This window comes from Argopecten irradians, chromosome 9, assembly GCF_041381155.1.
Source record: "Argopecten irradians isolate NY chromosome 9, Ai_NY, whole genome shotgun sequence".
Lineage (NCBI taxonomy): Eukaryota > Metazoa > Mollusca > Bivalvia > Pectinida > Pectinidae > Argopecten > Argopecten irradians.
In genome coordinates, this window is record NC_091142.1 from 8,522,580 (window position 1) to 8,545,283 (window position 22,704).

The 22,704-nt window shown below is 32.7% G+C and overlaps 1 protein-coding gene across 2 annotated transcripts in view; it reads right to left on the reverse strand.

Moving 5' to 3' along the window:
• The window catches only part of LOC138331320 (serine-rich adhesin for platelets-like), a 34,407-nt gene extending 27,128 nt beyond the window's left edge, over positions 1-7,279 (reverse strand). Inside the window, exon 1 of one of the 2 annotated variants that reach the window (XM_069278854.1) lies at positions 7,105-7,279. The gene's annotated coding sequence lies outside the window, so the exon portion shown is untranslated. Of the gene's footprint in view, positions 1-2,277; positions 2,400-7,104 lie in introns of those variants that run through there. The other variant, XM_069278857.1, reaches the window with a different exon arrangement.
• Positions 7,280-22,704: the final 15,425 nt, after the last annotated feature.

Consider the following 22,704-nt stretch of genomic DNA (forward strand, 5'->3'; position numbering starts at 1 on the left):
TGAACCTTCATGTGAATTGATGTCAGTTTTTTGCCTGAAATCCTAGTCATTTTCAAGAAATATTACATTAAATAGACCTGACCAAATGTCCATCCATTGAGGTCATGCTTATATTAATGACATCTTAAATTAACCCTAAAACTACACACGTTTTTGCTATTCTCGGGTAATGCTGACCAGTAATTGACCTGTAGACTAACCTGATATTTTGCTTGTCGGTAGAGTACAAAGAATCTTGTAATTTATTATGAGCGGAGATGGAGAGATTAGAGTTAGATTTATTGACGTTTCCATGGATACGCGAAATGATTTAATGAGTGGGTATCTCCAATATGAGACGAACAATGCGTTAGATTGCCAAACAACACACGAAACGAAACTCGAGTTTAAAGTCCAAACGTCGTTATCATAATTGGATATCCAATACAAAAGAAGTAATTGAATTGCATTATATGTTAGGAATTCATTTTCATTAATTTGATTATTTGAAGACATAAATGCCATAACATTTATGAAATATTCGTTTAATGTCATATATTTACATTTCCATTGTCCGTTCACTGTCAAATAATTATTTTTTCTTTGTTTCTGGCTTTCTGATTGGCCTATTCATTTTTTTGCATTCCACGACGAAAAAAAATTGGAATGTCGCGGAAATCCGACGTTATCGTGACGTCACCATAGAAACATTTATGTTGCGTATTGATTTGGCAAAAATAATCCATTGGAAAAATCAATGGAATCGTACGTGTAAACGTTTTTCATTTTATAAAGTAGCCTGGAAAATTAATCATAAGTATTGAAGTCACTATTTTTTCAATTTTATTTGCAAACTGTGCGGATTTTCACAAAATTTTGCAAACAAAATTTCTTTCATACCCCGATGAAATTAAAAAATAGGGACTTCAATGATTAAATGTAATTTGACGTTTTAATGTTGGAGAACATTATTCTGAAAAAAAATCGATAATGATTGTCGAGGCTTCAATTCGACACCAATACGAATGTTCCTGATATTAATCATTTAAAGGAGAAGACCTATGTAAGCAATTGCTACTGTCAAAAAACATTCACTGTGGTCAATAAAATTGTTTAATTATAATTGAAAATAGTACAATGTTGTAATTTATTATAAATTTAAAAATTAAAATAAAATCAATGAATTAATCGAAGGTTTACATTCAAATCTAAATGTTATTGTGATAACAGTATGGATTTTTTCTGTGAAGTTTCGACAGTTGAGATGTCCCTGTCCACCCTACAGACTTAAAAGTTTGATAAGTATTTTCCCATGCATTAACAAAAGGTGTGAAATTTCGATTGTTTAGAAGCATTTCCCATCGAGTCATCATCACCGAAATATTGCGATGCTTTCAAAATGATGACATTGTAGACTTTAGGCGTCGCCTATATTGATGACGTCATGTTATTGTCTAGCGCAGGTGAGCCATCTTTCCCAACCCCTTTTAAAGAGCATATGGCTCTTTCATATGTGGACTTAAAGGAAAGGAATATTCTACCCGAGGGACACAAAATGTTGTAAAACCCCAGGCTTGCATTTTGTGATCCCGAAGGTAGAATATCCTTATGAAATAGTGTTTTTCCTTTCATATCTCGTTGTATATTGCAGTTTTACATCTATGATATCTAGCCATTTTGAATGAGTTCAAAAACCGTTAGTGAAAGTCAATTTTACTAACATGAAAATTGCGAGTTTCTGGAATAAATGTTAACATTATACCGTGAACACAGTTAATTTTGTTGACGCCGTGACGTCATGAGGCTGTATTGCACTGGTAGCCATGCAATTATAATATACATTGTACAGCCTCGTGTGACATGAGTGTATTGCATGGAACCAACCAGTATTACACCTGTAGGTATGACAGAAAGAGTTATATTTCCCTAACAACCGCGATGCAACCCTATCCGTATACATATTAGTTTTAGTGGTTTTACGGCAGAACGAATAATATTATATTATTATTATAATATTGTAATATATGTATATTTACGTATTACGATAGCAAACCTGTCGAAACATTCGTTGCTTATGTGTGTCATTTACTTGTGTGTACTACTACATTTGTCGACGGATATGTCAACGTTCATACCGTAATGTAAAATGTATTGTATATACTACTGTTAACTTAGATGAACATACGTAATTCCTTAGTACAGATGGCATTGATGAAAGCAATATTGAAAAAACATATTAATGACCTTGTATTATTGCTTTAAGAAGCTTATTGCGTAAATATATAATGTGACACCTACCGTCCATATTGTAAGATGGCGGAGTGTAATCCTGTAATACCGTCACCATTTTAGTCGCGCCAGATTTACACAGACTGTGATTAGACTTGCCGTTATCAGACAATACACATACAGACAATTATCTATCGGGTGTAATCAACTGTACGTATGGCTATTCAAACACCAAACACGTCACTATTGAATGGCCCCAAAGTCAATGACCGAGGACAATCAATCGGCATTGCATTTAAAAAATCACAAAGAGTTTACGTACTATGGGGTAAACGAGATTTTTGTTCAAGGTTTAAAATGAGCAAATTATACAATTGTTAGAGTAGAGGGAATCATGGTTTGACTGATTTGTATTGGTAGTATTTTACAGAACATACAGTAGGCAATATGGTGTACAGAAGTTTTACTATTTATAAAATCACCAGGGTATATTACAAAATCACCAGGGCATATTACAAAATCACCAGGGCATATCACAGAATCACTAAGGCATATCATAGAATCACAAGGGCAAATCACATTACAAAATCACCAGAGCATATCACAGAATTACTAGGGCAAATCACATTACAAATCACCAGAGCATATTACAGAATCACGAGGGCATATCACATTACAAAATCACCAAAGCATATCAAAGCATCACGAGGGCATATCACATTACAAAATCGCAAGAGCATATCACAGAATCACGAGGGCATGTCATGGAATCACTAGAGCATATCACAGCATCACTAGGGCATACTACAGAATCACCAGGGGTCATATCACGGCATATTTATCCTATCTAGGCATTATTGTATTAATTCAATCTATAAGTACAATTTTATTAATCCCATCTAGGTAATATAATATCAATCATATCTAGGCTCAATTATATCAACCATATCTAGGTGCTATTTAATAAATCATATCTAGGTGCTATTATATTAACCATATCTAGGTACTATTTATTAAATCATATCTAGGTGCTATTATATCAACCATATCTAGGTACTATTTAATAAATCATATCTAGGTGCTATTATATTAACCATATCTAGGTACTATTTAATAAATCATATCTAGGTACTATTATATAAATTATATCTACGTTCTATTATATTAACCATATCTTGGCCGTATTATGATAATCATGTCTAGGCCTATTATATTAATCATATCTAGGCCCTATTATATTAATGATATCTAGGCCTATTATATTAATCATATCTAGGCCCTATTATTTTAATCATATCTAGGCCTATTATATTAATCATATCTAGGCCCTATTATTTTAATCATATCTACAGTGTAGGTCTATTATATTAATCATATATCTAGGCCCTATTATATTAATCATATAAAAGCCCTATTATATCAATCATAACTAGTTACTATGGAATTAACCCGATCTAGGTACATGTTCTAAGTAATTATGATATTCATATACTACTATGTCGATCTCATCTAGGTACAATAATTACATTAATGATACATTTTGGTCCCATTATGTTCTATACATTAGATTGTCATTACGCTGAGAGTGAATTTATGTGCAATACTAAAATAGGATCTTAAAGCAAAAATAAATGCTTTCTTTTCGTGATAGATTTGGAATTCGAAATTTGCAAGTCTAAAAATGAATATAACTTACATTTTATTTCACAATATTTAATGATATATGTCATTGTATAATGAATTGTTCGTTGACAAGACAATAAGACAATGTATCGTTGCCTACATGCACGTGCGCTATGTAACCTGACAGACACAACGACAATACTGTTCCGTGACTCATGGTCCGGCTGCCAATCCGCTGCCTACACGTGTATCGATCTGGTCACGTGTTAGCGCGTGATGCACCTGTCATATATATCGGGTTTATTATGTTCCCTTTCAGTCAGTATAAAAATAGTCTATCGCCAGGTAGTAAAATCGATCCTTTTGTTGGCAAATCAAAGGGGTTTTAATACTACACGCGTATAAAGCTTACTCACCGTGACCGGCAATAGGGTGTGTTATTTCAATTGTATTTGGACACTTATTATATAAACACTGTTGACTATATTTAAGTATGACAAAATTTGAACCTTCTATATTTCAGATGTTATGATATAGTAGAATGAATATCTTGAGTGAGCGTTCAAATGAAATGATTCCATGGGAAATATCAATACTCACCATGGTCGCCCACGTAAATATTCACAAAATGGATAAATGAAAATTATCTCGACAAAAATCTAAATATCAAACTACACAGGATTATGTCCCCGACAACAGGATACGATAAGAAAAAATAAGGCCGAGTAGCAACATATCACTTTCAAAATAAGGTCGAATCTAAAAATAGAAGAATTAGAAAAAGTTGATCGCGACATAACGTCAAAGCACATTTACGCGTGACTTTGAACGAGATTTGAATTTGACCAATGAAATTACACCTGATCTTTTACCTCTGATGCGAAAATATCAACAACATTTGTTTTATATTATCCGAGGTTTATGAAGACGACTTTGTTTATAATCCAGCTGGCGGAAGTTGTGACGTTTACAAAAGGTGTTATATGATCGAGTGAATGCTGATTCGGTTACCGTATTACAACATACTTAGCTGTTATTTCAATCTCTTTTCCTATTCCAAAAACAGCAGAAGTTCAAGGTCTATCAATGTGTGTAAGAACAACATTCAAATCCATGTTGCTCTAAAAACTAACTAATGCAGTCATCTTTGCGTTTTGATCGACCAAGAAAATAACGCTTTTTGATGACGATAGTTTCTGGATAATTTCAGGCAAGATTTAGCTTTTTCATACGAGTAGAACGTCAGAAGTAAAATTAATAATAAGAATACGGACTGTAATGTTGTATCTCACCCTGTCTCATTATCTATTAAATCCTAATATTTAGTTTACAAAAACACACGTTTTAAGGCTATTATTTCATATCTGGTTAAGTATACACAGAAAACTTTATTTTACGTTATTTTTCGACACATTGTGCCTACTCTTATTACAGAGCAAGCAAGGTTTTGACGTCAGAATACAATTAACCAAATTAGATATGCATAAAATTTCGCATATTCGATATATCAATTAATCAGATTTTGACCAGCTAGTTCACACGTTCTGAAAAATGACCGTTGAAATTGTGTTTATTCTTATGTGATATCGAAAGCATTAATATAGATGTTCATAGCGTCCATAACCTTACCATACAACTCGTAGACTTCGATAACGTTTTATCACATAATCCGCCTGATATCTAGATATGTTTGCATAATGTCACTAGTGTAATATAACTGGAGCGATTTTCGTTGGTTGTGCCGGGCAAAAATCCATAGTGACGTCATGACAGAAACAATAAGTGACATTAGAAAAAATGAAGTGACATTAAGATTTTCGATGACTGCTGTTAAATATTCGTGTTAATTCCATATGAACTTTTTAATTCGACTTGAGGTCTTAATTTAAATAAAAACTTATAAAATCTATGAAATGAAAACTCATTTAAGATCCTATTTTTAGACATACTTTATCATACGTACACATGACGTCGATAATTTTATCAAACATATACACGACGTCGATAATTTATCAAACATATACGATACGTCGATAGCTTTTTCAAACATATTCGTGACGTCGACAGTGTTATCAAACATATTCGTGACGTCGACAGCGTTATCAAACATATTCGTGACGTCGACAGCGTTATCAAACATGTTCGCGACGTCGATAGCTTTTGATAAAGTTTATATGACACGATCGTAACAACGGTAAAATCAAGAACAGAGTTATCAATGAATGTTTTTTACATAGATAAACACGGCATCAATATTATTATCGAACAGAAACTTGACATCGATATGTGTTTCGGACAAAAATATGTCCTTTATATGCTTATCGGAAAATATGATATTCGATTGTTTATCAGACAACAATATGGCGTCGATATGTTTGTCGAGGAGAAACACGACGTTGAATTGTTACCAGGAATATAATATGACGTTGATTTGTTTAATGGGAAAACATCACGTCGATATGTTTTTTGGGAAAATAAATATGACGCCGATATGTTTATAAGGAAAATAAATATGACGCCAATATGATTATAAGGAAAATAAATATGACGTCGATATAATTATCAGGCATTTTTCTGAGGTCGAAAGCAGTATGAGAGTTTCTTTAAAACAATTGAATGGTATATATTGTAATTTCTACATTATTAATAACGCATTGCCGGTTTAAGCTGACGAATCCCTAATATGTATTACTCGCTATATATATCAAAAAATGTTTTGCATGTCGACGCACTTGTCTTAGATATATATTTGATAACAAAATCACTGATTTACATGCTACATTGTACGTAATTCGGAATTGCTATATAACATCGTGAATATGTCCTAACATTGTAGAGAATTTAAAACTTGATCATCCAATCAACGGTCGATTTTATACTGTTTAATTATATTGATGATATGAAAGTAACCTGCTAAAAATACGTACCTGGGCATTTCCTGTCGAATGACGAAATACGTATATAGTAATTGGCGACCATCACACGTAAGTAATGCGTGTATCGTTCATGGGAAACCAACATACTTTGCCCTAGATTTCAGTCTTATCTTAACATGTTCAATACTAAAACATCAGCTTTGTTTTCTATCACGGCCTTCATGCTACTGCACGGTATATAGGGTAAATAAATCGATAATATGGCGGCATTTACGATAGGCTATGTGGAGTCGGTGGCATTTATGACTCACGAACTAGATGTTAAGTTAATTTACATTTGTCACCAGGTAGTGTTATACAAATAAACCGCAATCTGATGCTTTCACATAAACATTACCTTCCATCTTGTTTCAGTGGCGAGGTTCTGTACTCCTTTTAGTCACCACAATATTCCCATCAAGTACTGTCGATATAGATGCAGTCACCAAAATAGACAAACCACCAGTCGGGTATGTAATGGACGGTCATGCCTTTAATATAATAGCACCTATGTATTGCTTTTTAACTACCCCTCTGCGCATGTTTCTGAAAATGAAAGTAGCTCGGTTGAAACACACCCGGTACATAAATATGACATTATCTAGCATAAAAAATTAATATGATAGATATTCTTGGAATATTTTGTCAATTTTTTATAAAGATAGTTTATTCTGTCGAATACGAGTGAATTATGTAGTGGCAATGTCCATGGTAACATGTTAAAACCAGTCGGTCGTTAAGTAGCGTTACAATGTACAGTGTAGTGAGATATTTATATCTGACCTGATTGGTAATGTGCGTCGTTTTGACAGGCAGTGATATGGAACGTGGGCTTGGCTCCTACCCTAGGTATCAGTTAAATATCTCTCTGTACATGTATACATTGTATGACTCAGCCATCACGCTGTCTGGTAGACATACAAAAACACGAACAATCACAATGAATAGGTTCGCAATGTTGAATATTTTTTTACACATAAATTTGAATTGGCGTATCTAACAGGTGTATGTACAGTATATATTTGTTTGGAATTCGTTAGGGATAACATTACATACACGTATATATATATAATGCACTGATACTTCCTCTCCTAAATTCCTAATCGCCAGATATAAGAAAGGCGTGTCTCTTTACATACACTTCTGGCAATATATTTTCTGTGCATTGCGTTATATGTAAACTGTAAGTATTTAACCTATGTTTGCATAAAATGTGCATTCGTTCAAGAATTATGAGCATGTTCATCTATCACGACATATGGTAATTTATTAAAATAAAATGTCGAGCAGAATATGATAGGCAGTCTGTGTTAAGAACAGATAACACACCAGTTGCATTATTGAGGTTAAAATATAGGATAAAGCGTGTGGCATGCGGTAAGTCTATACATTAATTTACTCTATGTGCACTTAAAGTTATATGTGCCGTAACTGGGCGGAAATTTTGACATGCTATTTTGACAGTAAATTATTGAAAACCATCAGGTATGATCAAAACTTATCAACGCAGAATTTATGCACTTTAAAATTCTTTTTATGCCTTATGTATGTTTAGATGGAAACATACATGCAGAAATTACTTTACAATTACTAATAGAACTGAGAACATTAAAACGGAATTGTAGGCCATGACTTGTGTTCAAATGTTCGTATGTACTTATTTTAGATGAAGACAGAAAAAAACATGGTATTAAGTTCGTATGCATCATGGTTAACCATTGGTCTTGCTGGTACTGTGTGACTTGTTGAACTGCTTGTAAATTTCGAGCCAAAAATGCATGCTGTATGAAAAACGCGTAGCTGGTTCGGATTGTATTTCATTAAAAACAACATTGTTATTATGCTTACGTGTCTACTGCAGGTAGCCCCACTAATGACAATATTTTTATGGTATAGAGAGCTATGGTACTGTACACATTATATATTTGCTTGGTTAAACATGATGGGCATTGGTTAGATGCCAGTATTTGATATATATATACTAAGAATATATTGTTGTTTAAGGCCCACAACCTTTCCGGAGCAAAAAATTGAATGTTTCTAAAAGACATTAATAGCATAAGAAAATACATATCGATGGCCTTAGATGAGGTAACAACATCAAACATAAGCAATATTTCCTGCGTAATATATAATAACAGTGAAGATTCATTTCGCTGTTTTGCCTCGACCCACGTTATGAAAATTAACATTTTATTAATTTGAACTAAATTATTCAGAAGGCGATGATAAGTGTGGTATTAACGTTAAGTTTATAACTTTTGTTAGTCAATCTCGTTGAACATTCCCATTTTAAAAATTAAAAGCAGTTTCGGAAAGTAGTGGGTCTTAAATGATATTAATTCTTTCTAACCAACATAATCGAATATACTAGATTTTACTTCACAAAAACATACATATAATCAGAGTGTCTTTTTTGATGTATATATCACAACACTCTGTTATGAATTATATCACTCAACTATTTACTATCATTTTTGACCGATTAATGAAAAATGGAGGTCAATATTCATTTGCATGATTTAAATGTGACATTCTATTTGGCCATAGTAACGACTCATTTTATTTTTGGTGACATGACACCCACATGATCTTGATTGTTTGTTGTTGATAGGCAAGGTTTAATTTAATCCTCTACTCGAGATTATGTCCCTATTTTTTATAAACCCACCCACACCTCTGACCTGGGACTGGGGATAGGGTATTACACCTAAACGAACCACCATGTGACAAGCGGAAGTCAACCGGCGTGTAAAGGAGGAACCGCCTTGCTGATCATGGTATCCCCTGTACCATGTCATCTTTCTCAACACGGTTTGGGAGTTGGGACCGGCTAAGGCGGATTGCCCATATCTTTTCTTTTGTAATTTACCTATATAAAGCATTTCGATCTGAACTCCAAGAATCGGATGGAAAGTTTATTTGCATACAGTATATCGCAAATTAAAAATAAATGTTTTTACCCGTAATATGCTTGTTTTGTTGATATGCATGTCGGGGGTGCAGAATACATGACTTGCATTTTATTGTGGTATTTCACTTAATAAAATTTGTAATATATCTCGGGGAAAAATGTTTGTTTCCTAACGTATCATGTACGATACAATGGGAATGAAAAGGAATTTTGCTTAATAAATCGAGATGGAATTATCTAAACAAACAAACACACAGAAACTATATCCTAATCCTGATTAATATTTTCGGTGAAATTTATAAAATTGTGTATTTTAAAACAATTATTTTATCACACCACCATATCAACACAACCCATCCTAAATATAATCATGCCGTCAATTAGCAGCATATCAGTATTAGGGGATATATACTCAGTATAGCGGGTCAACAAACTTGAAAATGTCTTATCAATTTATTTCAAAATGATATTTACAACCATCTATATGCGTGCAAAGAATCAATATTTATGACTTATGAAGTCACATTCTGTCACAAAACGGATGGACTACATGATATAGACACTAGTAAACATTGCATTTGGTTAATAAAATATGATCCTAACTAGTTGCAGTTTGTTTGTGGAAACATTCATTTTTATTAAAGTGAAATTGTGATACAAAACGGAACAATATGTCTACCTCTCCAACTTCTGACTGACTGCTGGTCGGTGGTTTTTCTCCAGGTACTTCGGTTTTTCTCCACCCACAAACCTGGCACGTCCTTACATGACATTGGCTGTTAATTGGACGTTAAAGGGACTAAATCGTTAAAAATCATGTAATAAAAGATAAAAAGAATTATAGAACTTAAAATGATTGTAAAAGTTGTGTACTTTGTGTTAATAACAAAATTTAAAAGTTTGTTTAACAATTTTGTTCAAAATAGAGAAAAACTGAAAATGAATAGAAACGACCTAGTCACTATTTCATATTATTATCTTTCGGCGAGTGTAAACAACCCCTATGTGCATGCGCGACGCGTGAACATTCAAAACATCCGATCGAAGGAAATCTCATCTGTCTAATAGACATATCTGCTATCGACTGAAAACATTATCGACTACAGGTTCTTGATTACTGTTCTAATCTAATAAACGTTGAAACGTATGCAGAAGTTTTGTGAAGAGTTTCTAAGTGTAAATAATCCTATACTGTACAGGTTTGTGCAGCCATAAAGAAGAGTTTTCATTATATTATATGTTTTTATACTTGCTTCTATCATTATTTTATTTTCATTTGTCATGATATTAGGTACTATTCCGCTAACCTGCCAATATAATTAGGTTTTTAAAAAAAATGGCCTAATATATAGACTTTATAATAAGGAAACAATGAGATAAAAAGCCTAATAATATAGGCATATTTAGCGGACTAAGTAAATATGTGTAATTCTTTTATCATTATATCAATATTTGACATTCCCTATACAATGTATATCCTTAGCTATAATGTCTATCCGTCTAATGGAAATTCTCTATATATCTCTAGTTATAGTCTCTATCCGTCTAATGGACATTCCTTATATAGCCCTAGTTATCATATATATCCGTCTAATGGACATTCCCTATATATCTCTGGTTATAGTCTCATTCCTTATATAGCCCTAGTTATTATATATATCCATCTAATGGACATTCCCTATATATCTCTAGTTATAGTCTCTATCTGTCTAATGGACATTCCCTATATATCTCTGGTTATAATCTTTATCCGTCTAATGGACATTCCTTATATAGCCCTAGTTATAATATATATCCGTCTAATGGAAATTCCCTATATATCCTTAGTTATAGTGTATATCCGTCTAATGGGCATTCCCTATATATCTCTAGTTATAGTCTTTATCCGTCTAATGAACATTCCTTATAACCAGAGTTATACTAATTAGTTATAATATATATCCGTCTAATGGAAATTCTCTATATATCTCTAGTTATAGTGTATATCCGTCTAATGGACATTCCTTATATAGCCCTCTAATGGACATTCCTTATATAGCCCTAGTTATTATATATATCCGTCTAATGGACATTCCCTATATATACCTACCTATAGTCTCTATCCGTGTAATGGACATTCCCCTTCATGTCACTAGTTATATGACTTTTTCTATTTGATTTCCTTAAAAAATTCAGCCTAACTATATATCTAAATTTTATGTGTACTTTTATGTAAAAGCAAAAATATACCTTACATTTACATTGTAGACCCATGTATATGTTTGCTTAATAATGTACATGTACACCTGTATTCATGTATAATACATACATAATTAATAACGGGCGAAAATACCTCTCACTTCTTGTTATATTTCCATCAAATACTCTAAAGCTTCATAGAACGTATACTGTTTTACTTGGCAATGTAGATGCAGGGGTGTAGGAAGCGGGGGTGGGAGGTGGGGGTCGGGGTTGGAGGGGGTCAAGGGAGGGGAGGGGGAGGGGGGCAATTGCCTCCCCGTTTCCCAGGACGGGGGCAAACATGTCTTTTTGCCCCCCTCTCCCCATTTTCGTCGACTAAAATATTCTATAATTGCACATTTGAAAGAAAAAAGGGTCCTCCTGCACATTTTCGTGAACAAGACTAAAAATGTCAATCAAGGAATTCTACGTACTATTTAAAAAAATGTCTCTTAAAAGATTCATTTGTTTATATGATTTAGCAAGACAATGAATTCATTATTATTTTGTGTTAAACAACAATGTGCCGATGGTGTGAAGCCGGTATGTTCAGATCGAGCAGAGTTGCATAATGATATGACGGCATTCACAATTATCATTTCTAAATGCAACTAACTTTAAATAAAGAAAAAATGTATCATGTTATGAACGCTTTGAAATCATTAAAACACATCGTAAAACTCATGACAGCCATTCTAAATCATCATATTTTTACCCGGGGAAGACCATCGGACCCCCTCAAACACCCAAATCTCGCGCCTTCAGGTGCTCCCACATTCATTAAAATGCATCGTAGAATTCTAAATCGTAATATTTTTCCCGGGAGACCCACAGACCCCTCAAACACCAAAATATCACACCTTCGGCGCTCGCATGGCAATTTGCGTATTCATTAGTTTCCTTTTATCGACGCCACTGTCTATAAATGTACTAGGATTCTACTTAACGATATATGAAAACAAGTTTATAAAGTATGTATGGTTGTTGTTGAATTAAAGAATCAATCTCCTCCTGTGGGTGCGGGGCGAGGAGGGGGGTTTCCAAATATTGAGGACCGTTGCCAAAAATTACGTTTCATCTTCCTACGCCACTGAGATACGCTGTAAATGTATCGGCTATTACGCTTAATCAGACCAATGTAACCGATAAAATATAAGTTGTCTCTTAGTGGTGTTATTACATCTATATCCATTAGCCGGATGAGATTTTCAGCGACCTCGATTTCGAACTCAAAGATGCACTCGGTTCTTTCCGTTGTAAACAGTCAATGCCGAGAGATACAATTTCTTGTTGTGTTTGGCGATATTTCAACGTTGATAAACATTGCCAATAGTTCAAATTAAATGTTATAATTTTGAAAACTTTCTAATTTCAGGTATAAGAACGTTTGTAGGAAGGCAAAAACCCTAAGAAATCTATGTAAAATTAATGATTTAGTAACTTTAAACTAATAAAACCAAACTAAAACCAAAGGTCAGAAAGAGCCAAAACAAACATAATACAAGTAAGAAATTGGAACAAGTCGAGTTTAAATGAACATGATTTTTTCAAGCATTTTAAAGATTTAGAATCTACCGGATGTAAAGTAAACGATGACGTGAAATTTTTTTTGAGTAATTACGATGCCAATATACCATCTGATATGTTTCATGAGCTGGATGGTGATATTTCCGAAGAAGAAGTTGAGAATGTTATTAAGAAATTAAGTTCTGATAAAGCATGTGACCACGACAAGTTGTTGAATGAATTTTATATGAAAGTAAAAGAAATTATAATGCCATGTCTTGCTGTACCCTTTAATTATATATCTAAATCTGGCAAATACCCTTCCATTTGGTCCATTGGTAATATTATACCCATAAACAAAAAGGAAACATCAACAATACTAATAATATAGGGGTATTACTCTAATAAGTTGTCTTTCAAAGATATTCACGGCTGTTTTAAATAATCGTCTGATGGAATTTTATTCAAAATATTCAAAGATCATTGATGCACAAATTGGTTTCAGGAAACAAATGTCTACTACAGATGCTGCTTTTGCTTTACAGACATTGATTAGAAGAACATTGAGAAAGAAACAAAAACTTTATTGTTGCTTTATAGATTATAAAAAGGCGTTTGATTTCGTTAACAGACAAAATCTATGGTATAAGCTTATCAATGAAGGCGTGGAAGGGAAAATTTTGAATATTTTACGAGCATTATATGATGATGTGAAATGTTGTGTGAAATTCAGCAATTCAATGTCAGATCTCTTTTCATGTGATATCAGTTTGTTTCAAGGCGAAATCACTTCCCCGATTTTATGTTCACTCTATGTAAACGATTGTGAAAAACAGTTTTTAACCGATAATTGTCCTTCAGTAGAGCTGCAAACGTTAAATTTATTTATGTTTATGTATGCAGAGAATACAGTATTACTACCTGAATCTGCAGAAGGCTTACCGAAAATGTTAAATTCTTCTTAAATTTATTTATGTTTATGTATGCAGAGGATACAGTATTACTACCAGAATCTACATAGGCTTACCGAAAATGTTAAATTCTTCTTAAATTTTATTTATGTTTATGTATGCAGAGGATACAGTATTACTACCTGAATCTGCAGAAGGCTTACCGAAAATGTTAAATTCTTCTTAAATTTATTTATGTTTATGTATGCAGAGGATACAGTATTACTACCAGAATCTACAGAAGGCTTACCGAAAATGTTAAATTCTTCTTAAATTTTATTTATGTTTATGTATGCAGAGGATACAGTATTATTACCTGAATCTGCAGAAGGCTTACCGAAAATGTTAAATTCTTCTTAAATTTTATTTATGTTTATGTATGCAGACGATACAGTATTTCTACCTGAATCTGCAGAAGGCTTACCGAAAATGTTAAATTCTTCTTAAATTTTATTTATGTTTATGTATGCAGACGATACAGTATTATTACCTGAATCTGCAGAAGGCTTACCAAAAATGTTAAATTCTTTATACTAACACATGGAAGTTAACAGTAAATGTTGAAAAAACTAAAGTTATGGTTTTCAGAAATGGAGGTAGACTGAAAGACTCTGAGAAATGGTATTTCGATGGTTCCGCAATAGAAAATGTTGATAGCTTTAATTACTTAGGAATTTTGATGAAATATAATCGGAATTTTTTTATGACACAAGAAAAAATAGCTAAGCAGGGGAGAAAGGCTATGTTTTCAATATTGAATGTATGCAATGGAAATTATTTTAACACTGAAACTCAACTAAGTATTTTTGACCCATATGTTGGCAGTATTTTACATTTTGGATTGGAAGTATGGGGATTCCACAAAGCGCTTGAAGTTGAAAAAATACATTTTAGTTTTTGTAAGAGAATTTTAGGTGTTAAGAAAAGTACTCCCAAGGTTATGATATATCATGAACTTGGTAGACTTCCTCTACATATAGTTATATATAGAACATTTAGAATTTTTAAATACTAGTTGAAAATAAAGTCTACAGACGATTGTGTTTTAAAAACATGATATACGGAGATGATAAAGTGGGGTAGTGAGTGATTGGATATCATAAATGAATTATTTAGGTTAGGGCTAGGATATTTATGGAATGCTGTTAATATTGACTCATTTAATTAAAGTAGAGTACTGAATATAATTAAAATTCGAATGATCGATAATTTTCAACAACATTGTTGAGAATTTATCAATTCGTCACCTAAGTGTTCTTTATACAAATATATTTGTGGTGAATTTTGTTTGAAACAGTATTTAACTATACCTATTGCTCAACAACATGTCAAAGAAATTAAGATTTTCTTCTCATAAATTAAATGTAGAAACCGGTAGATATAGAAATATAGACAGACACATTCGAAAATGTATATGTTGTGATAATGATGTCATTGAAGACGAGTACCATTTCATAATTAAATGCACTAATTACTCAGATATTAGAAAACGTTTTATCAAAATATGCTATCATAATAAACCTAGCATGGCCAAATTAATTCAATTCCTGGAAACAACGAATAATAAAGAATTATCTAAATTAGGAAAATTCATAGTTTTTGCCTTGAAAAAAAAATAAACACCCTCTACACTAGCGTAGCGGTCGTGCACGTGTTGGGTGTATCTGTACTATGTATGTGTGTCTGTGTGTTAAATATCTATGTGATTGTATGTTAAGTTTTGCCGCACTGTATATATTAATGCACTTTTTCTGATAAACCGTAAGGTTCAAGGAATAAAGGAATTGAATGAAGAATGTTCCAAACACGTTTTACCTTGATAGACTATTTTGATGGAGGGTTGATAATGATGAAAAGGTCATATTCACTTGACCTCAAGGATTACCATATACACTGTTAACGGAGAAATTTACATCCATTTCAACTTGGAATGCATATACATTTAAAAAGTTCATTCCTCAAATATGCCATATTGGATGGAATTTCGATTGAAAACAATCGTATTATACTTTTAGGAACACTGAACAAGAAGACTGATTTTGAAAACATTATATCGTTGTCTGTGGTGCAAAAAGTCCAGATTTTTTATAAAAGGCTGAAAGTGATCAAACAGTCACCTTACTATGCTCAGATGTCATTATAATTAGAAACTTCATTTGCATGTTAAAATTTAGAGTCACCATATGCATATGGTATATCATGACTCGATGTGTATTTTATATTTCTTAAAGTTAAATGGCATAGTTATTTAGTCATTTTGGTTCTGCATCTACAAAGTGATCCATGCAGGTATACAAAACATCACTAGTTTAAAAAAGAAGAATTATACATAGATATTGATTTTGGAAAGTCCTTCTTTGTCTTTCCTGACGGCAGAGGGACCATCGAGTTATATGCATTTTGCCTTCGTTAACTACTTTTCAATGCATCAATATTAAGTTTCAACTTTATATCATGGTCTGTTATAACCAGTTTTGTATTATATTTAATATTATTGAAAATAAGTAGTTTTACATGTTTTTTCGGAAATCAGGCACTCAAAACTGGAATTGCATTTTGTGGTATTGGTATCTAAGTTAAGATATTACTTTTTCTTCCCAAAATCGTACCCAAAACCATCTGAAAATTACTGAACTTGCGTAATATATCAAAGTTATTCTCCTGTATTCAACTGTTTAAGAGTATATCTTTAAACAAAAAACTAGACAAATACAAAGGTATGCCGATCGTAAAAATGGCGTAGTCACCAAGCCCTCTAATATGTTTCTTAAAATACCTTAGTTTACTATAACGAGTTATGAATACATGTATTTTAACAATACTGGCAAACAACGCTTTCCCATTGTCGACACTGAACATTGACATTTTTTTACTATTATATTTAAAATTGTTTATCTTTTTAATGTGACAGAGAAAAAATATAAATCAAGCAAACTCATCATAACTCAAATGGCGGCTGGTTGCGCTTTCGATCCGTGTTTTATATGATTTATAAAATGATTTTCAAGTAAGCCCAAATAATTGCATAAACCTAATCATGTTTTGAATTACCACAAACAACTGCACATGTTGTTCGAGATTGTCTCAAACACTTCCGGGTACGAGACTAATGACTACTTCCGGAAGGGAATCCGGAAAGGATACAAAGGACGGATATAGTTAAATTGGGTGCGTGCATTAATTGCGTTGTACTACATGTGAAGTGTGCATTAAAGGCCGGGTGCAAAAATGTTTGTTTGCAATACAGAGACATATACAATGAATCGATTTTTGACGCGTTACTCTCATTCCATATAAACTAGGGTTATAACTTGTAAAGGATTTTAAAATTTTAAGTGTTTTTTTTTATATCAAGAAGGTGAATATCGTAGCGTGACACAATAGCTCGACATTTATCATGCATTTTCGGTCTTAAAGTCTCATTATATTTTTGTGATTTTTTATAATCGAAAAGATTTTGCCAAATGATAACCTTATTGTGATATTAGTTAATGTAATAGATACAGTGGTTCCTCAGGTTTTTGATAAAGACAGTGAGATACCAAGAGAATCCTATAATTCCATTGATGATACCACACTCCACAAAAACCCCAAATCAGGATCACTTTGTATAACCTTTGATCACAGATATGTTTAGCAATTGATATATGTCGACAGGAAACGTGAATGTATCATTTACTTTCGGGTTTTAAAGAGAAATATTATATATTTGCATTTACAGAGTTATCTTCCCTTGCAGGTAGGTATTGATTGTGACATCATGTGTTTGACGTAAATTGCGCTCACAAAATAATGACGTCACAAAGGAGCTGACTCTGTAATATGCAAAGACGGGATATAAAATTATATGTACTTACTGTAAACTAACTTTTTTTTGTCAGGTATCAATATGGCCATCATTTTATTACTTTGCATGTTTTAGTTGTTTTTAAGAAATTTTTTTTTTGGAAAGGTAGTTGGCCTTTAAAATAGGTTGAATTCTAAAATTACTTTACAAGCCGACACAATATGAAGAAACTCCTTCCTTGTTTTAGTTCAAATATGATGTTCTCATTTGTAACAATCTTTAACGTTGTACTTTGTTCTGATACAGGAGTGTCGATAACATAGTATCTTGTGTTCTATATAGATATTCTATCATTATCATGTAGGTTATCTATCGCCCGATGGACTTATGATAGTCTTACAATCTATCAACGTTTGTTTAAATAGCTATGATTTGGTCCCATCGCGGTGTGGCCATTATTATCATTTATTAATGAAATCTTTTCTGTAACTTGTTGTACAAGTCTAATTGATTTTTAACCATCTAACTGATAATTATTCTTATTAAAATGTTCCTTTTCACATGTATTTTCCCATATACCTAAGTTTAAAGTCACTACCTGTATATAAAGTGTGTTATGTATGTGTGTGTGATGGTGTGCGTTTGAATGTATGTATCTATGTAATAAAGAAGTAATTCTAATCATGTGGACAAAAAAATGTAAAATTTTCGGAGGCGATCTGCGCCTTTATCAAGACACACAAAACGAACACGATTACACAATAGCATACGACATTAAAACGGGACAATAAAACTAGACAAATCAATAGTAGTGCTGCTTAATATTTGTCTACATTCATTGTCACGTATTACTGTTCGTATCAAATTATGTAATCGTTTTGTGTGTCTTGATAAAGGGGCAGATCGCCTCGAAAAAATGACAATTTTTTGTCCATATGGTTGGAATATTACTTCCTTGTCCCATATTTACCATTTGAAGTAATTCGTATTCTACAGACTTACGTTTGATAGGATCCCGTGTCATCTGGAAAATCCTGTTGATATTACTTCTTTGACCCCTATTTATGTAACATGTATATATAGGATAATTAGTAACCTTTTATGTTTTGTTTTTATATAATTATTTCATTTTAAAATATTGTATCTTTATATTCACCTAAGGAAATAATTTATATAAGCTTTGCCTGATAAATAATATTTTGACTGCAACAAGTCAATAAAATTTGTTGAAATGAAAATAAGAATGATTTTCAATATTTGATTCTGAATACTGCATACATAACTGTTTTCACGATCTCCGTTTTCCCACGTTTAAATAAAAATTGTAAATTAAATAAGCTTGTTTTATTAGAGAGTGTCAAGACACAGCTATGCTGTAAATAAGACGTTAGAATTGTACCCACTGATCAACTTCATCATTTTACACCAGAAAAAATCGAAATTTCTGAATAATATACAGTTCGCAGATGACCCTAACTATAAAGGTTACTTCATGCACAATATTTTTTCTTATAATTGAGTGTCCGTAAAAGTCCCAAATGAGAATCTTCCTATAAGATATGTTTTATCATATAACTACAACAAGCTACATTTCAAAGAAACTCAATGTCATAATTATTTGCAAAAACCCAGCGTACCCGCCATTTTGGCGTCATTTTTACTGACGTCATGTCATGTCATGACGTCATAAGGAATTCCCAGCTACATATAAAGCGGATAATACCGTAATAGATTTTAGGACATGGGTCTTCATTTTTGATAGCATTGCGTTGAGATATAATCTCGTTAAATCTCGTTAAGTATAGAGCAGCTTTCAGTTAACCATCAACAACAAAAGTTATTATTAATGCTTACTGGACAATCCCTCTATTCGATTTTAAAGAATACCTCAACTCAAACTATTTTGTTTCTATAGATAAAGGTGACATTATCATCAATGACAGAGGAGCGTTTCGACAGATCATGCCCGAGCTAAAAATACACTACAGATAAACTGTCACATAACCCCATGTCCAAAATACATGTAGAATGGCATGGTCTACTTCTTTGGTCACGTATAAACGCCAGACATTACAGCATTGTATATTTTTAACATAAAATGATTCGGTATATAATTATGTGCGAAAGTTAAAGTAAATAGTGGATACTATTTTACTACTTATCGAGTTTGACTCTTTTCTATCAGGGTTGATGTGGCACAATGTTTACAACATTTATTGTAAAGTTACGGAAGTATTACCCGTTAAATGTGGGTGTTTTTCAGTGAAATTTTGCATTTTCGATTTTTACTTATTTATGTATTTAATTTCATTTGTTTTTATATCACAAATATTCCCCTATTTTGATAAATTTTTTTCACATGACAAAACCAAAAAGAAAATATTGCTTGTCAAAGTGGAAAAAAAACTAAAGAGAAATTATGGTGAGTCGAACTCTGAACCTTCAGACTTCCGTGCAGCGGCGACTACATCACATTGTAGCTATTTACAATACACTGTAATGGTATTTCTTTTTGCTACGCCGCTTGAGGCTTAGAATCGTATGCAAATCACGCCATCTTGCAGGATAGCTATGTAACAAGAACGCTTGAATCAGACAGTTATTCGGTCTGTTACAAGCATTGCCTGTTGAAGTAATATTAAAATGAATGACGGAAAGAGACCTGAATAAGTCCGGGATTTCGGCGCCATCTTCCTGATAAATCATGGTCACGTAGAGTTTGCATCCATCGGGATTTTAGTAGAGAACAAGCATTCATGGTATATCTATTCTGAAAAACCGAATTTCCAGCAGGTTATCATTCATTTAATAATTTCCAACAATTTCTCATAATACATATACTATGACAATAAATGCATTTAGTTTCATAAGCAATTCACGCCATCTTGCAGGATAGTCGTGTAGCAAGAACGCTCGAACACAAGTTTACAAATGGCTTTCAACAGAACAATTAAAATTGCAAAACAATATCGTCATATCAATGTTTGATTTCCATATTCTGTCCAATCAAATGGTTAAGCTTCCGCATAGCCCACTTAGCTTTTTGGGAGGCTAATACTTGTAATGCATTTAGCGCAGATATTATAACTGTAATTCGGTGATACAATACCGGAATACATTTTTCTTCTAAAATTTAGCGCTGCATCTATATCTTCCTCGATACTCCATGGGTTACTATCACTAACATTATATCCGATATCTCTGATTTTAATTCAAACTACCGTAAATCGACTTTTTGTCACGTGCGATTAAATGTCATTCATTGAAGTATGAGTCATATTAAGACACTATGCTACTACTATCAAATGGGTGGCCTTGGTGCCGATTCGAAAGTTGATAAAATTAAAGTAGTATACATTAACACTGACTTATACTAGAATGTACGTGTTTGATAGGTTCTACTTCACTAACTATTCCCTTTTATCCCGAATTTATCGCTGACAGATCAAAAGACAGTGTATTAATATTTCAACTCAGCAAAGTAGTCGATATGGCACTACTTTAACAAAATAATGTATAATTCATATGTATCTTCTTATGTTGGTTTGTCATGCATGCATCGTTAAAACTAATGTACCTGATGTCCCCATTTCTTGATCGTTAAAGATTAGTTTCTTCTTTCGAAAGGGCGTCATCACAGGAACATCGCAATGCGTCAAAACTAATGACGTCGTCTGCAATGGTTACAGTATGTATTGATGACGTCATGTCATTGCCTAGGGCGTGCGAGCTGTATTTTCCCTGCATAGATGAAAAGAGAGTTTTCTTTTCCCTAGCAACCGCAGTATAACCCTGTCAAAATGTGAAAATATTCTTTCTTGCCAAAGCCTCACAATTAGTCTTTAGTTTGCCTACTGACATGAGTATACTGGTGTATTTTGTATCAGTTTTAAGGTGGATTAGAACATTTGCTACAGGACTCTTACCATCAGAAATATATTTTGGATAATAAAAACCTTAAATGTTTGTCGTACAGAAATCAACACTAGAGATTGTAAAATGTATAAAAAAAACATATCAAAGATACAAATGATATTTTGTGTGCTATTTTGTCTTGATTTCGAAATATATTCCATTCTATTGATTGATACGTGTGTTGTGTCATATCCCGATATCATTCCATGTGGCATACATGTTCTGGCTTGTTTTCAAAATTATATTTAAGATCATAAAAGCTATGCAATATCTGACATTTTATCAAATTAATCAGATATGTCTCACCAATTTCTACAAAAATCACTATTTTATGTACTAAATGAAATATTACTTGTACCAGTAATTATTAATAGATATGTGGTGACAAAACCTATCTCTCTCAACTCTGTCGTTTTTGCCTCCATATTTGAACTACTTGTATTTCTACGCCAAGCAGTATCTGTTGGAAATACATAAGGGAAATCCGTTCTTTTATGAAATGATTTTATATTTTTTTATCAAAATATTGTCTCGATTAATTTTAAACAATCAATCATGCGCATCTTAATCTCGCGACGAAATAAAAACTGTCATACTTTGTATAGTACACTATTTTAGTATATATATAAATATGACATTTTAGTATAACAAATATAATATTTTAGG